Source organism: Lissotriton vulgaris, chromosome 6 (genome assembly GCF_964263255.1).
Source record: "Lissotriton vulgaris chromosome 6, aLisVul1.2, whole genome shotgun sequence".
In the NCBI taxonomy this organism is placed as follows: Eukaryota; Metazoa; Chordata; class Amphibia; order Caudata; family Salamandridae; genus Lissotriton; species Lissotriton vulgaris.
In genome coordinates this window covers 51999951-52018326 of record NC_141694.1, presented here as the reverse complement: position 1 = coordinate 52018326, position 18376 = coordinate 51999951, and the positions used below count along the sequence as shown (strand labels likewise).

Below are 18376 nucleotides of genomic sequence, written 5' to 3'. Positions count from 1 at the left end.
GCTTTGAGAGTCCCGTTGAGTCACTCTCACTAAATCTAGTCGGCGACCTGGGTCGGTTCCAGTTAGTTTTAGAATAACTACAAGCTCGCCTTTTACCTTCTTGGCTATTCTACACTTTCACGTCATGTAAAATTAATTGCAGACTTATATATGCTCAAGGTCTAATTCCCCCTTCTTGTTGCATTGGCTCATAAATATATCCATAAAACTACTTATGAAATCAATCCTATTTATATTGCAGCTGTAGGTCAGAATTTAGGCATGGCACTTTCATTGTACTGATCGACTGTCTGTCTCATTCCCATTGTCCATTGAGGCTGATTAGCAGAGTCGACACACACCACACGAACCGTTCCTGTTCAAACGAGTTTCTTGGCTCATGAAAGGAATGTTACAAGTTCTGTTAACTTCCTTAAAAGAGGCCAACATAGTTGGGCACTCTCTGCAGGCAGGCTGTCAGTTCTTCAATTTATTTCCCTGTATAAATTGCATTGTGGTAATGGACTCTGTTGCAGCAATAACAGTTGCTTAACCCAATGGCTACAAAAGGACAGCAGTAGTTCATAAACACTGTTTTAACTCCAATCAGGTCAGTAGTTTATGTATTATTTTCTAGGACTTAATTTGTAAACTGTTTCTCAGCCTCTCCTGCTGCTTCACAGAGGAAGCCATAGGCGTTTTTCTATGGGGTGCCACAAGAAACACCAGTACCCTTCCATACTTTCCACAAATTCTGCAGCAGAGCACAAGGGGGTGGGTTTTTCTCAATCCTCATGCTTTCGAGGCTTTTATTGCATTTCTGAATGGGACATAAACAAGCGTTTGCAATACACTAGGCCTCGCATTTGTCGTTGCTTACAAGAAGCAAGGCTGGCAGTAACTGCGCCTGCTTTACTACCAGTCTTGCTTCCCCTAAGCAAGGACTATAAGTACAAAGTGCGTATTTATGCACCACTTGCGAGTTTTTCAAAACACATAAATAAAAGGCATTGTCATTTACAATGCCAATAGCTCAAACTCTCGCAAATGCGAGACCTATTGCATTGCAAATGTTTGTTTGGATTTGAAATCAGTATTCCTTTCTTTTAGAGTGATAAAGAGGCACAATGTGAAGGAATATTCCTTTGCAGCGGTCATCCTCATTTCCTACATATGTAAATGGTTTGAGTGGTACGAGTTACTCTTGGAAGGATTGATGCACAACAGTTTTCCACAGTATCGAATAACCTTTTCCTGCATGTTAAGGCTCAAATAAGGCACATAAAGCCTCCTGGAACAGATGGCTGTTTTGACATTGGCTTCTCCTCTTTCCTGCACCATATTCTGAATAGACAGTCATTTTCACTCATGATTCAGTAGCTTGGAGGTGGTGCCCTCCATTGGAAGTTGGGGTGGGGGTCGGATTCTGGGACAGCAGCTTTGATACCTCTGACCCTTCTGACTAGGATCAGCTGGAACATTAGTTGAATCAATGTGCTTTGTTCCCCTCCGACCCAAAATTGGGGTTCACCAAATGTTGATCTGCATTCTAAGGTTGGGCTCATTTATGGATGCCTTGAGTGCCAAGCAGAAGGTCAAAGAGGTTTCTCCTTTGGGATGGCTCATTAACTGGTCATGGCATTTTGGGTCCTGCTTCTAAATCTAGAACCCCTGCCGCTGAATGTGTTCCCTGGGCTGTTACTATTCCGTCTGTTTTGTGTGACATTTCTCCAGGATCCTCCGGAAGGTCATCAGAGACTGTCCTCTCATTATGTTTTCCTGTTGATGAATCTGAACACTAGTCCAAATGTTTGTACCAAGGAGAATGAAGAATTGCACTTGACCAAGCGGTACTTCTCTGTTTGTGTGCAGACACTTGAAGCATTCTCCACCTGGACACCAGCTCACGAATGAATTTATCTGTGTCCTTGTGGCAGCCCTGCTCTGTAAAGTATCTTTGGGAGTCTGAAAGAAGCAATACTCTGAGAAACCTATCTCCTGGTCTCAAGACAACAAAAGTGTGGGCCCTCTCAGTGGAGAGGTTGGTGTGCCTTTCCCAGACCACTTCTGCCCCAGTTGATATTTCCCAAACTCCTGGCAGCCTTTTAGTACTATATTCAACAATCAAGGCCTCCCCCACCTAACACCAATTCATGTACGGCCAGTGGCAGAGTTAAACGGTCAATTGTACTGCTGCCCCAGATGTGTTGCTTAACACTAATCTATCGAGTCATGGTGTGTTTACATAAAAGGTTTTTGCCCAGGTCTAAACCCACTTTCAATTGTGAAAAATAAAGTGAGCAAAAAGAGAGTGCCTCACGGTAGCAACACCCGAGGGGGTTCCTGACAGGCGATTGCCAGTTTACCAGCTTCTCATCATTGTTCACTCTCTCTTTGTTGTGAATGAAGAACAAAGAAAAACAAAGAAATAGTAAATACCCAACAAATATAGGTGCCGTGCAAAAAACGATGAACAACCTATCTGTCCACTCATCTACATTGAAAGTGAAAAAGTGAGTGTGTGCACCTCAAACCCCTGTGATAGCCAAAGGCAAACGGCCAGCACTGCTAAAATGTGGAACAACTTTCTAGCTTAATGACTTTATTCCACTGCTGTAAGTAGTAGTGTGGGCTGACCTTACTCTCAAAAGTGGTAGCTTGGTCGAGCAGTAAGGCAGTACCAGAGGACAGTGTAAAGCATTTGTTGTACACACTCAGTCAGCAGAAGGTTTTACACACCCAAGGACTGAACTCCAGGCCAATTGTTTTTATATCAAAAGATATAGTTGCTTTATTTTTTAGAACCAACAGGTATAAAAAGTATACTTTTCTCAATAATGAGTGATCTCCGGTAATTACTTTGCAGAAAGGTAATGACTTGGTAAATACAATAGGTACAGGGGTTGCAGTAGGCGACACAGTTCTAAACACAATTTAGCATTGAACTCAACGGGTTTTTCTACACAAATACAGTTGACTTCTTTGTAGATTACTTTTGTAATTTCCGGACTGGATCCTAGATTCAGTCCTGGGGTCTAAGCTGAAAACAGTTTGTAAAAACGTTTTGGTTATTGCAATGATTTTTAAGGAATAAAAATGTATTTTAAAAGTTCAAACTTTTCAGTGAAAATGTAGCAATGTTATCCAATGGGAGAAAATTCAGGATACAGGTAAAGTATGTACTCGTTACTTTTGTAATTCAGTACTGGGCTCCTAGGGCCAGCACTGGGATCTCTACTTAAGACAGGTAAGTAATTAAGTTTCAGTAGTTGGTACGATTTTTAAGGAATATTTCAAGTTTTCAAAAGTAGACAGAAGAAATTTCACAGAAAAGCAGACAATGGATTCTTATGTAGAAAATTCAGGTTACTAGTACACCCGGTTAGGATTACTTTTGCGGTTCAGTACAGGGCTACAAGGTACAGTACTGGCTTCTCTCCTGATCACAGGTGAGTACTTCGGAATTCGTATTCGGCTGATTTTATAGGAATATTTTAGTGTTTCTAAACTTCACACTTAGAAGATTTTTCGAGTCAAACCAGTCAATGTTATCCTATGACATGTAAGTGAGCTATCGGTTTCCAGGTGAGTACTCGACTGGTGAAGTTAAGGTTCTGGGCATAGACTCAGGGGTCCCCCAGGGTCAGGTAAGTACAGTTGGTACACCCTCAGCGGCACAGGGGCAGCCGGTGCAGAGGTAGTTAGGCCCAATGTTATCCAATGAGAGGCAGGGGGCCTTCGGTTGGTGGCTGCTGGCTAGCAGGCCACGCGGCTGTGGGAGCTGGGCTCCTGGTCACTTGCTCAGGGCAAAGGGGGAATTAGGATAGGACACAGGGTGCACGGCCAGAGGCACTCGGGCGGCTGGGTGCAGGGTTGAGGTTCCGTGACGATTGTAAGTGGTGTTTTCGACTCGCACGAATATGGTCGAGTCTAGTATCTGTGAACCGCAAATGACGAGTTTAGTGGGTGTACGCGTTTTCGCTGTGCTAGCCTAAACCGTTCGTTTGTTTCGTGGGTTTCTTCATCTGAACCCACGGGTTCCATTTTAGGTACGGCATCCATTTTGTTTCTTGCCCTCAAGTAGCCAGCGAACGGACGCTGTCCGCTTCGCGACCCTGGGATTCCCAAGCTCTTGCGGAAGACACGTGTTCCTTTGAAGGTGTCTTTATGATGAGGGGGATGACACTGTTAGGCAGATGGCCCCGCTCGAGGCTCATCTTGCCGTGCCGGTCTATTGTTTCAGTTGTGCATTCATTAGGCACGTCCCCTTTGATGCCTGCAACTCGTGTTTCCTGATACCACCCCTTTTACACCCTTTTCGATCTGTTACTGTCCTCGTCTTCCTCTGCACCTGTTTCTGTTTCTTCCCTGCTTCGTTGACTGCCGAAAGGAATGTACTAATGGTGGAAAGACGTACTTTTACAGTTGGGAACTGCCAAATGCTACTGTAATTATGTTCCGGGCTCTGAATACATGAAAGCGACCCCTTACGATCTTAACGATGGGAACCAGGTTGTAATTCTTTGTGTACCATGTTATCCTATGCTCAGAAACTGTATAAAAGGAGCGATCCACAGATACAATTTGAATCAGGCTCCGCGAACCTACATGTTATGTACTTCAAGTGACTTCTGTGTTCCCTGCAGTAAATAAACCTCGAATCTTTGACGCCGAAGGAAGTGTCCCTTGTCTCTGTTATTTGTACGCCGGAACAGGTAACCCACGAAGGTTTCAGGTGTTATCCCTGGCACCGCTGGGTCTTAAATTAACCCAGTCCTTCAGTTGGCACCCAACGTGGGTCTGCATCAGTGGTACCGGTCCAAAGACCGACGATCGTGAGGAACTTCGTGTGAAATCTCCGAGGGAAGGTGCACCCCGCTTCATCGATCCTGTTGTCGAAACAAGTGGCCCGACGACTTTTCCCGCGAAGATTCCCGCCTCCTGACGGCTGCGACGGACTGCTGCCCTTACTGTAGACCTGTTTTGGCGCCTGCCGTAGACCTTGGTACAGCGAGACGATAGACGGGCCTTCCTGGTGACGCCATCGATCTTTGAGTTAAGTATTTGTGGGTCGCTCCCAGAGTCCTTTGTTGTGGGTGCTTAGTTGTTGCATGGTTCCATTGCATTTGTGGTTCTTAGTACTTTGTTCTTTGTTGTGATATTTGACGTCTGCAGTCGCCAAAAACCGAGGGTTTTTGCTCATTGCAGGGATATAGTGTAATCCCGTAACCCTTGATGTTTGTGAAACTCGGTTAGTGTGCACGATGCCCGGCCGTAGTACTTTGTTCAGTTGCTTCAGAAGTTGTGGTGCGGATTCCCGACTGGAGGACTCGTGTCCGATACCTCCGGTTGGAACTCCAACTTATGAGCTGTACAGTAGACATGGTTTGGGTCCAATTACATTCAATGAGTGTTGGGTTTGTTATACTAAAAAAGACGGTGTCCTTAGTTGGCCACCTCATGGTAGTTTTGAGACCCCGATTTTGGATAACGACTCTCTACTGTGTCATCTACTCTATCACCCCCCGGGCAGAAACAACGAGTTTGGAGATCAACTATCCAACCTGATTGCACAAGTCGCTCTCGGTGATTCCAACAACATAATTCTTGGTGACCTGAATCTCCGATGGAACGAAATCCACAACCCTCTAATCAAATCGCTATCCAGCCTCCTCGCCGACAACAACCTTACTCAACATTGCACTGAAGAGACGCACTACAAAGGAGCCACACTGGACGCCATCATCGCACAAAAGAACTCAATCACGGTCAACCACATACTACCTGTTGACTGGTCAGATCATCATATGATCCTATTTCACATCAATCACCCCATCATCCCGCTCAAACCTCCCCAAGACCCCCCCAAATGGTCAAGAAACCTCTCCCAAGTACCCCAAGACATTCTAGAAGGTCAACTAAGCTCACTTCTCCCAGACAACTCTTTGCACCTCTCGACCAATGATCTCATCGACCACTACAACTCCGAGCTAGTCTCCATTCTCGATAATCTAGCTCCACTAAAGCTCAAAAGAAGCCATGCCACCCCTTCTAGAACCTGGTTCAATGCGGACCTCAACGCAGAAAGAAGATCCTTGAGAGCCAAAGAAAGAAAGTGGAGAAACAACCCAACAGCCATCCTTCGCTTACAACTAAAAACAGCACGCAGGAAATACAACAACCACATCAAAAACAAGAAATCCAGCTTCTTCCGAGAGGCACTAGCCAATTCCAAAAACAGACCTAAGGAGCTCTACAACATTATCAGACGTCAAACATCCAAGCCTCTGCCCTCACCCCTGCAGGAGTCCAAAGAACTATGCGATAACTTTGCCACCTTCTTCAACGATAAAGTCTTAAAAATCGAATTATCTCTAGACATCAACAACTCACACCTCCCGAAGTACAACGCGGCCATCCCACAGTCCCTACCATCCGGCTCCTCCCCCCTCCGTTGGCTAAGCTTTCGCCACGTGCAGGAAACTGAGATAATCTCGTTGATCTCGACCTCCAAACCATCAGCTCACATCTCAGACCCCATTCCTCCTTCACTAATCAAAAAAATGAAGCTCACCTTAGCACCTATCTGGGGCAAAATCATAAACAGCTCCCTACAAAGCGGAGTGGTCCCCGACTGTCTAAGAATGGGACAAGTCACCCCTTTGCTGAAAAAACCCGGTCTTGACTCTACTGACTTGAACAATTTCAGACCGATATCTAACCTCCCTCTACTTGCCAAAACACTGGAACGATGCGTTCTCCTGCAATTGACTCATCATCTGGATAACATCAATCTCCTAGACCCCCTCCAATCCGGCTTCAGACAAGGCCGCAGCACAGAAACCGCGATGCTGAACATCATAGACGACATTCACGGTTCCCTTGACGCTGACAAATGCTGCCTCCTCATACTCCTTGATTTATCCGCAGCTTTCGACACGGTGGACCATAAGCTCCTCATCAAGACTCTGCAAGTAAGAGCTGGCCTCGGCGAGGTAGTTCTCGATTGGTTTTCCTCCTTTCTACACAACCGCTCGTAAATAATAAAAATTAAGAACTTCACCTCCGAATCCCAGCAAGTCAACAGGGGTGTCCCCCAAGGATCAGTACTTTCTCCCCAGCTCTTCAACATCTATATGGAACCGCTCGCCAAACTACTCAGGAATGCCAATATTCACTTCCACCTCTACGCGGATGACACACAGATCTACCTGGAAACCTCTTCAATTAACGACATCCACCGAGTAAATGCCGTCTTAAATGATGTTCAAGATTGGCTGACAAAGAATCACCTGAAACTCAATCCCGACAAGACCGAAACTCTTCTCATCTCAAACAAAGAAGACAACCCTCAAATCATCGAGTGGCTGAAGTCGATCGATGCTCTTAAAGGTTCTCTCACACTAGCTGATTCCGTAAAATCTCTGGGCTTCACCTTAGACCCCAAACTAACCTTGACAAACCACATTAAAAACTCGGCAAAAAGCGCATTCTTTAACCTCAGACTTCTGAACAAAATCAAACCTTTCATTCCCAACAAGGACCTCAAACTAGCCACGCAATCTCTAGTTCTATCTAGATTGGACTATGGGAACTCAATCCTAACAGGCATCCCCAAATCACACCTGGCTCCATTAAAAACAACATTGCATGCGGCAGCAAGAATGATCACAGGATGCAAAAAATCCGACCACATCTCCCCTGCACTCAAAGAACTTGAATGGCTCCCGGTGGATATGCGTAGCACCTTTAGAACGGCCTGCCTAACCCACAAGGCCCTCCACACCGGAAAACCAGAATACCTGGCAAACAAACTCACAAAAGCTGGCCAAAGTAGAATCTTGAGAAGCTCTAACTCCCTGCTGCTCATCCTACCAAAAACCAGAAAGAAGAAAACTGCGGACTGCTCCTTCTCAGGAAATGCCCCCAAAATATGGAACTCTATCCCCCCGCATATCAGAACCATACCGTCCTATGCGGAATTCAAGAGCCAACTCAAATCCTTGTTCCTCATCCGTTCCCTAGGTCCTGGGTAACTAGGATCAACATCCATCCCCAGAACTATGTGAGAACTCTGTATCCTATTGCCAAGAAGTCCTACTGTACGAACTTCTCCTCTCCCCTAATTGTCATTTGATGATCACCTTTATTTGTTACTAGTCTTTTTGTCCACCTTTTCATTCCTTTTACTGTAAAGCGCTCTGCTACCTTCGGGTCTTGTTAGCGCTATAGAAAACTTCTAAATAATAAAATAAATAAATAATCTTGAAGCTAAATTGTTCCAAAGAAAAGCAAGGCCGGCCATGTTTGATTCCTTTCGGTTGTGGCGCAAAGAAGCCAAGCAAAGAGAAATCAAGCAGATTAAACGTAATAAGAGAGAAGGTATTGTTACAACGGTAAGAAACGCAGAGCAGTTCCAGCGAGATAAGGAGGAAAAGGAAGTTTTCGATAGATTGCAGCGTATGACTATAGATAAGTGTTACCCCGCTTTACCGACGGGTACAGATAAGAAGGAGGAATCAGTAGAGGACCCCTTGTTGTCCTATCTCTTGAAGTCACCACCTCCGTACGCACAGGGTATTGTAGCTCCAGTGGTTCCCCCTGTCCCTGTTCCTCCACCTGCTCCCGTTCCTGTTCCACAACCTGTCCCCGTACTTCAACCCGTTCCTGCTCCTCTTCCTGCTTCCGTCCCTACTGCTCCTCCGCTTGTACTTCCCCATACTCCTGTTTCCGCTGCTCCTACTGTTCTGGTTACTCCTGCTGTCTCTTCTGTACCTGACGCTTCTCTTGTTACCCCGTTGAGTTACTCTTCTTCTCCATCTGTTCGACGTCGTACCCCCTCTGTTACCGCTAACTTCTTTAATTCTCTTGGACCTATTCTTGAGTCCGCTGGTTCGGATGGTCCTCAAAGACGGAGTCAGCTTCCTGGTAGTGAAGAACGTGACTCGCTGTATAACATGGCGATGGGTTGGATGAAATACCCCCTTAGAAATACTCCACGTGCGGTGCTTGATACGTTTTCTCAATTCAACGTACCGACACAGAGGTTCGTATTTGAGGAAATGTGCAAGCTTTTACGTGACCTAATATCGGCTGATGCATCTGACGATGTATTGACTGCTTTGACTAATCTTCAGCTTCAGTTTGCGAGCGGAATGTTGGTGGGTACCAATGTTCGACGTGCTGTTGAGCAGTTGTTGTCTTTTCGTCCTTCTATAATGCCTCGGGCATTGTTTTTAGAAGACATTGAGGGACCACTACCAGCGCCTGGTCAGTATCCCATGCGCGAAGTTCCACCAGTGTGGATGCCAGGTAACCCTGGTGCTGCTCCACCGATCTTGCCACATTTCCAGAGAGTGTGGATACATCTTCCATGGAAACGGTCAGAAGTTTTGCAAGTAAAACAATCGCTACCTGATCCTCGCAAAAATCCTGCAGGGTACTATAAGGAATTGTCGCAGCTAGTGGATGCTACGATAATGAATCTTGCCGATATCGATATGCTGATCGGTAACGTAGTACCGCAACCAGTATGGGCGAAGATTCGTCAGCAAGATCATGCAAACGAATTAGGTGGTGACTGGGCTGCACTTCTTGCTGCGGATGCCTTGCAAGTTGGTGGGGCTAAGCCCAAACAGTTGATTGCTAATCTCCCTCAGAGAATAATTACTCTCATGAAGACGCTTATGCCAGCTATGAAGGTGAATTGGGACAAATTGTCCGCTTGCAAACAAAAGAAGGATGAGAGTGTCTCCGATTTCTTTACGAGATTTGAGGAGGCATTTATCGATCACAGTGGTCAGGATATGGGCACTGAGGGAGGTCAGAGATTGTTCGTGGACAAGTTCGTGTCGAACTTGTTGCCGGACTTAAGCAACAAATTAAGGAATTCCGAGAGTGCGTGGGCTGTTTCCACTTCTGATCAGATATTGGCTACGGCCCAATATTATGAGAATAGAGAGAAAGAAGAAAATGATCGAGCAGATAAAAAGACAAAAGAACTCAAAACTAAAGTGTTGTTGCAACAGGCGTATCCTCCACGTTCGAATCAGAATCATTCGCAACAGCGGAATCGATCGCAGTTTCAGTCGAATAGGTCGCAATCGCGAAATGATTCCTCTTCGCAGAGGTCCATGTTGGGGTACAATCAGTGTGCCTATTGTAGGGGAGAGGGTCATTTGAAATTCGATTGTCCAGTTTTGCGTGATCGCAATAGTGGAAACTCATCTAGAGGAGGTCGTAGTGGTCCTCAGCAGGCTTCGCGTGGTAGAGGTCGTGGGGTTCAAAATGATCGTTCCAACAATTCTTCTGATTCTAATAATTGTTTTGATCAGCGTGGATCGTCGCAAGGCAGATCCGCTCAGTACAATGTGGATGATTATTACGTCGATCAGGATGCCGACGACGGTAATTACTAGGACAGCCATAGACAAGGAGAGGGAGTAGTATCAGTTCCGGTTGATCAGAGAGGGCCTTACGTCGCAGTTGCCACCTCGGGCGTAGTTGAACCTTTTCTGTTGGACACTGGTGCAGCGAAAAGTTCCATCATGCATTCGAAACTCCCTGGCGCACCTTTGTCTGGCTTAACAAATGTTTCCGTTGGATTCTCAGGCGCCCCCCGTTAGCAATCCGGTTTCTCGTCCGTTGCCCCTTACAATTGGGCCACGTGAGCTGAAAGCTCCCTTGATTTTGACTACTGGTTGTGGTGAAAATCTTTTGGGCTTGGATTTGCTGAAACGACTATATGCGACTTTGTATTGTTCTCCTGCGGGAGTGAAGCTTACTTTAGGTGAGAAAGTCATCTCTCCCATGTATTTGTCTCTTGATAAGCTTCCACCGGAATTGAGTTCTCTTCCTGCATCTTTGTGGGCAACAGGTCCCAATGATGTGGGCCTGCTTGATATCTGTCCTTATGTTGTTCACTTGAAATCTAATGTGCGATTGCCACGTATTCCCCAGTATCGTATCTCCCTTGACGGTGAGCGAGCGCTGTTAGCAATCATCCATGACTTGATTGATAAAGATGTTATCGAGGAGACTCGGGGAAACGTGTGTAATAGTCCTGTGCTGCCCATTTTGAAACGCACTGATCCATCTAAGCCTCCTGTTCATCGTTTTGTTATCGATTTACGGGAAGTGAATAAAATTGTGATTCCTCAGTTCCCTGTGGTGCCTGACATCACGGCTCTACTGACTCTGATTCCAGCATCTGCGTCCTGGTTCTCAGTGATCGATCTGAAGAATGCTTTCTTTAGCATTCCGATTGCTGAGGAGAGCAGGGACCTTTTCGGTTTCTCTCTAGGTGGCCGCAGCTTTAGGTTTAAACGCGCTCCTCAGGGCTACTGTGAGAGTCCATCGATATATAGTCAAGCCTTGAAAGGCCAACTTGACGCGTTTGTGTTGCCGGCTGGTGCGGCCTTGATCCAATATGTCGACGACTTATTGGTGGCTGCGGACACTCAGGACATTTGCAAAACTGCTACAGTATCGTTGTTGCAGCATCTCTGTGACTTACATCACAAGGTGTCACCTTCCAAACTGCAACATTGTTGTCAAGAAGTAACCTATCTAGGTCACTTATTGTCAAAGGAGGGAAGAAGGTTGACCCCAGAGAGAATTGCAGCGATTGCTCGAATGACTGGGCCAACAACTCAGAGAGATGTGCGTGCCTTTTTAGGTATCACGTCATACTGCAGGCAATGGATTCCAAATTTTTCATTGCTAGCGAAACCATTGGTAGCCCTTACGTGCAAGGATGTTCCAACTCCTTTACCATGGACGGAAGAATGTCAGAACAGTTTTTCTGAACTGCGTGATGCGTTGTGTTCGGCCCCTGTGTTAGGTACTCCTGACTACAGTAAGCCGTTTACACTATACGTTCAAGATAGGGAAGGTTGTGCGTTGAGTGTTTTGACGCAACAATTCGGCGATAAGCAGCGTCCATGTGCATATTTTTCCTCGACCTTGGACCCAGTAGCTAGAGCATTGCCGAGTTGTTTGAGAGCAACAGCGGCAGCTGCGGTGTCCATCCGACAATCTGCAGGATTGGTCATGGATAATATGCTTACGGTGATGGTTCCACATGCAGTTGACACTCTCTTGAATCGTACGAAAACTCAACACCTGACGAGTGCAAGATTGTCTGGTTATGAGTTGACGCTCTTGGCAAGTCACATTCAAATAAAACGCTGCAATGTCCTGAACCCGGCGACTGTGTTGCCAATCAGTATGGAATCAGACGAAGTAGCACCTCATGACTGCTACTTACGAACCGAGGAGGAAACAAAAGGTCGCGTTGATTTGAAAAATACTCCATTGGAAAATCCCGATGGTACCTTGTATGTGGATGGTTCGTGTTTTAAGTTGCCGAATGGTGATGTGACGACTGCGTATGCTGTGGTAACTTTGAGTACGGTTGTGGAGACTGCGAGATTGAATCAGAACTCTGCACAGGCGGCAGAGCTGATTGATTTGACAAGAGCGTGTGTTTTGTCGAAAGGGAAGCGGGTGAATGTGTTTACTGACAGTCAGTATGCTTTTGGTGTCGCGCACAGTTTTGGACGTTTGTGGAGAGAGAGAGGTTTCATGACGTCGCATGGTACGAAGATTCAGCATGGACAGCTTGTGAATGATCTTTTGGATGCACTTACATTGCCCGAGCAGGTGGCGATTATTAAATGTAGTGCACACCGTAAGGTGACGGATGATGTTGGTCGTGGCAATGCGTTCGCTGATGAAGTTGCTAAGGAGACTGCCAGGAACCTTAGCACTGGAATGTATGTGACGAGTTCGGTTAGGTGGCCTACAGAGACTGGTATGTGTGAGGACACTATCGAGAGTGTGAAAGCGATTCAAAACGAGGCCACTGAATCTGAAAAGACGAAGTGGAAAGAGAGTACGGGAAAGTTGGATGCAAATGGATGCTGGATTGATTTGTCGGAGAATAAGAGGTGGATGTTGCCGGATGCGTATGTGCTAGCTGTTGTGACGATGGCACACGGCTTGGCACATATTAGTGCGAAAGGTATTTGTAAGTTGTTGTCCCCTGTATGGAAGAATGATGGTATTACTAAGTGTGCTGAGAGATTGGTTAAGAATTGCATGATATGTATGATGTACAATCCTGGTAAGGGAACTCCTACACCTCCTGGCCATTTGGCTCCCCCTTCATGTCCCTTTGAAGTAATACAACTAGACTTCATCCATATGGAGCGATGCAATAACCTAAAATACGTTTTAGTAGTGGTTTGCGCATTCTCCCGATGGATTGAAGCCTACCCTCTCAAAGACAACACTGCCCTGTCCACTGCAAAGATCCTACTGAAGGAATACTTTCCTCGGTATGGAATGCCACGGATTGTATGGTCTGATAACGGAAGTGAGTTTGTAGGGAGTGTGATGAAGAGTGTGTGTAAGGGCCTTGGAATTGCACAAAAATTCCACAGCGCCAATCATCCCCAGTCAGCAGGTTTGGTTGAAGGTTATAATGGCACCTTTAAATTAAAGTTAGCAAAGATTCAGGCTACGACTGGTCTCTCGTGGCCTGACGCTTTACCCTTAACTCTTCTGTCAACAAGGGCGACTGTACACTCCCGAGTAGGGCTCAGTCCCTATGAGATTGTGTTCGGCCGCCCTGCCAATGTTTGGGGGGTCCCTAGACCCAGTGTGTTCTCTGATCTTGAGTACCCTATGTTGATCGATTATCTTCATGATCTGACTATTAAACTGAGGTTAATTCACCAACAGGTCTTTGAAGCACTGCCGACGCAGACGGAGGGTCCAGGCCACCAGCTCCAGCCCGGAGACTGGGTGGTCACAAGGAACTTCGCCAGAAAGCGCAACCTTGAGCCTCGTTTTACTGGACCCTACCAAGTGCTCCTTGCCACGAGGAATGCTGTTCGTTTGGAAGGACGCAAGAACTGGGTGCATGCCACCCATACCAAAAAGGTACCTATACCTTTACCAGCAGACTCGTGGGTGAGGAAGGGCATCGCCTCGTCTGAAAGCGAAACTGTGCCGACCTTTGTTCCTTTCAGCGACGCTCAGCCTGTCGGAGATACCTCAGTGCAGCAGAACGACATTGTTGAACATTTGTCACCACAAAACTCAGGAACTGAACAATTGATTGATCAACAGAACTCTGTCTCATCCTCGGATCAACTGTTTGACGAACAGACACGTCCTGGGAGAAGCCGATATTTTCTTCGATCCAGTACTAAAGACTAATAAATATTTTTGCTTACTCCCCTGACATCTACGTTACCCCATTGCCACTATTCAGTCTGAACACACTCGTATAAATTGTAATTTCGTAAATTTGAGCCTTTTTCCATATATATGTTTTACTTCCACAGCTAGGACATTTTGTACAAACTGTTAATTAAAGATACCTTACATCCGGGTGGGCCGTAGGGCCGCACGGGTACTTCCTTCTGGTTAGTAGGTCTTGACACTAGGTCGAAGACCGTCGGTTCCTAGGAACTCCTGGGGATTGACTATTGCTACACAGAACGAAGTGCGTCAAAAACGTTGCGGACGGTTTTAGAGGATGGCTTTCTCAAAGCTGTCGGATTCGGAAAAGGCTCAGGCTCAAAGATTTGAATTGCGTAGAATTGCCTATACAAAATGCTTCATGTTTCAGGCGTTCCTTTTATTCCTAACTGTCTCTTTGTTATTGGTGGGTGGGGTGTATTACACGATACAATCATTGTTGCCTACTGCCTCACCTACCCCTTCTACTGAATCTAAACCTACCTCTACTGTTTCTCCTCATTCTTTCCACATCTTACCGCAACACGAGCAGGCTAGACGTGCGGAATTCATGAACAATTCCTTTGTTCAGCTCCTCCATCAGCATCAGTTAGTTGTAAACACTACCAACTGTTGGGTGTGTGGGTTAATGCCACATACCACCGATAAGGGAATTCCGTACTTGGTTCTTCCTTACAGCTCCCAGGGTTCAGCTCGAGCATTCCAATCAATGTTTCGAAGCGCACTAGATTCTTACCCCAATTGAGAGCCACGTTCTCCCCACTTTGGGCCCGGTCCGTACCATAAGTCGGTGGCAATAGCGATAGCTGACTTAGATAGGGATATCTATGATCCATCGCTTATCCCAGATGAAGAGGTGCGAGCCTATAGGGATCTGAGTGAGGTTGAGTATAGTGCGCTCGTGGGCGATAAACAGCTTAGAAGTTCATCTCCAATATGGATCGTACCCCACCTTGGTAATTTCTGTCTGAAAGGCTGTGGCCGAAGCCCGAGAGCTCACCTTGGAGAGAGTGCTTGCTCTGAAACATATGTTTTACCAATGCTCTCCTCCCCTGTTCTCCTGACTGCCAAGGGTACGTACTTTGTCTGTTACGACCGTGCATATACATGGTTGCCCCTGGACTTCGTGGGCACCTGTTATATTGCAAACTTGTTGCCACCAACCTTCACAGTTGCAGCAGATTACCACAAGACTAGAGTTGTGAGGGACGTGATTAGCAAAGAGGACACTGCCGGTCAAGAGGCAGGAGACTTTTTCAAGGGTTTCTTTCCGTTTTGAGGACCGATGGTCAATAGTAGGAACCTGAGACAGTTGACTCGAGTGGTGGAATCGACTGCTAATATCACTGCCAGTGCCCTTGGTAACATCACAGCAGAGCTTCAGGCAGATAGGCTTATGACGTTACAGAACCGTATGGTTTTAGACGTTGTCTTAGCAGATCGAGGTGGAGTATGTAAGGTGATCCATTCGAGCTGTTGTATTTTCATTCCAGACAACGCTCCGACTGTCTATCAGGCCATCTCGAAGTTGCATAAGATCTGAGTCCATACACGTGGACGTAGGAGATTGGACGCTACTAGGATGGTTTTGGGGCCTAATGTCGACTTGGGGTTGGAAGATTCTGATGATCATTGGGGTTGTTGTAGCATTCCTGTTCACGTGCTGTCTTTGTGTGCAGTGTGGTCCCGCCTTATGTGGCCTCTGTGCTACAACGTGTATAAGACGGCCACCTGTTACCAAGGAAGCATTGATGGATAGAATTATGTTGCAGCAGCATCTGGATGGTCTGATGAATATCGAGATCGATTATGATTCCGACTAGTGCTTGCCTACATGAGGGCAAAAGGAGCGTCTGAGGTTCCGTGACGATTGTAAGTGGTGTTTTCGACTCGCACGAATATGGTCGAGTCTAGTATCTATGAACCGCAAATGACGAGTTTAGTGGGTGTATGCGTTTTCGCTGTGCTAGCCTAAACCGTTCGTTTGTTTCGTGGGTTTCTTCATCTGAACCCACGGGTTCCATTTTAGGTACGGCATCCATTTTGTTTCTTGCGCTCAAGTAGCCAGCGAACGAACGCTGTCCGCTTTGCAACCCTGGGATTCCCAAGCTCTTGCGGAAGACACGTGTTCCTTTGAAGGTGTCTTTATGATGAGTGGGATGACACTGTAAGGCAGATGGCCCCGCTCGAGGCTCATCTTGCCGTGCCGGTCTATTGTCTCAGTTGTGCATTCATTAGGCACGTCCCCTTTGATGCCTGCAACTCGTGTTTCCTGATACCACCCCTTTTACACCCTTTTCGATCTGTTACTGTCCTCGTCTTCCTCTGCACCTGTTTCTGTTTCTTCCCTGCTTCGTTTACTGCCGAAAGGAATGTACTAATGGTGGAAAGACGTACTTTTACAGTTGGGAACTGTCAAATGCTACTGTAATTATGTTCCGGGCTCTGAATACATGAAAGCGACCCCTTACGATCTTTACGATGGGAACCAGGTTGTAATTCTTTGTGTACCATGTTATCCTATGCTCAGAAACTGTATAAAAGGAGCGATCCACAGATACAATTTGAATCAGGCTCCGCGAACCTACATGTTATGTACTTCACGTGACTTCTGTGTTCCCTGCAGTAAATAAACCTCGAATCTTTGACGCCGAAGGAAGTGTCCCGTGTCTCTGTTATTTGTACGCCGGAACAGGTAACCCACGAAGGTTTCAGGTGTTATCCCTGGCACCGCTGGGTCTTAAATTAACCCAGTCCTTCAGGGTGCGTTTGAGCCGTCGGGCACTCACTGTTATTCAATGGAAAAGGTCAAAAGGGAACAAAGGCTGCAGACTCGGGGACGGTGATTCTTCAGGTGCGACCACCACTTCAAGAGGTAAGTTGGGATCTTGGAGAAGAGGTGGGTACCCCAAAGGGAGCCGCAGGGCGCCGGGTGCAGGAGAGTGTCTTTGGGCGTCGTGAAATCTTACCCTCAGCTGGTTGCGATTGGAGGGGTCCCTGGTTCTGAGGCTGCAGACTTCGTCTGGTTCGTCGAGGAGGATCTTTGGGCACTGGATTTCAGGTCCTAGTCGCCGGGGGGACTTCCTCGTGGTGTTGGATCACTCGGGCATGGACCGGGCTTGGCGGGTGCAGAGTGTGTTGGTCTTGTGCTTCCTGGCTGGCACCAGGGGTATGGTTGTTGAAGCAGAGCCTCTGCTTGTGGGAGTCCCATCTTTAAGAGGGTCAAGGCAGGCAGCTCCCCCGGGTGTCCCAAGGTTGCTGTCAGCCGGAGTCGCAGTTATTAAGCAGGAGCAGGTTCCAGGATCGACAGGCCGGTAGGGCTGGGGCCAAGTCAGTTAGTGTCGTCCTGTTGTTAGCAGCTGTACAGCGGGTCTTCTTCTTCTTGATCTTCTTCTTTTCTTGTTGGGATCTGAGGAAAGAAGGTTCAGGGTGCCCCTAAATACTAAGTTTAGGGGCGTTACAGGTAGGGCAAGGGCAGGGTCCAATAGGTCCCTGTCCTGGGGTGGGTACACCCCCTAGCCTGCTCCTCTCCTGTGGGAGGGGGGGCAGGACCCTAGCTGTGATTGGGCAGGGCTCTCCATCTTCAAGATGGCCGGAGCCCGGGGTCGTGCTTCACCTCGCCTCTCCCACCTGAGGGGTGAGGTTGGCACAGGCTGGCACACCCCCCTTCCTGGCGTATGGTTTCCCGCCAGTCTTCCTGCCAGAGTGGGGGTTAGAACTGGTGGGGGCCAGTTGCTGAGTACAGCAAGTGGCCTGGAGAAGCTCACAAAGGCGGCATGCCTTTAAAGCTTCCCCCTGCCCATCCTGGGGGAGGAGACCTAGCACCTCGCCCAGTATGTGCATTGTTGCAGACCCAGGAGAGCTGGGACTCTCCACCCAGGGGTTCAGCAACATGTCTGCTGTGTGGCAGCCTGGGCAGCCACTCAGACCAGACGTGGATTGTAGGTTAGGTTTCAGGGGGCATCTCTAAGATGCCCTCTGTGGTGCATTTTACATTAGATCCCACACTGGCATCAGTGTGGGTTTAATGTGCTGGGAAGTTTGATATCAAACTTGTCACATCAGCAGTTCAGAAAAAAGTGGGGGCATACCATTGCAAGAAAGATGGTACTTTCTCACAGTGCGC

At 47.1% G+C, this 18376-nt stretch overlaps 1 protein-coding gene across 1 annotated transcript in view; it reads left to right on the top strand.

Annotated features, from left to right (window-relative positions):
* The window catches only part of CMTR1 (cap methyltransferase 1), a 1053443-nt gene that overhangs the window by 963777 nt on the left and 71290 nt on the right, over positions 1-18376 (top strand). The window lies entirely within an intron of this gene.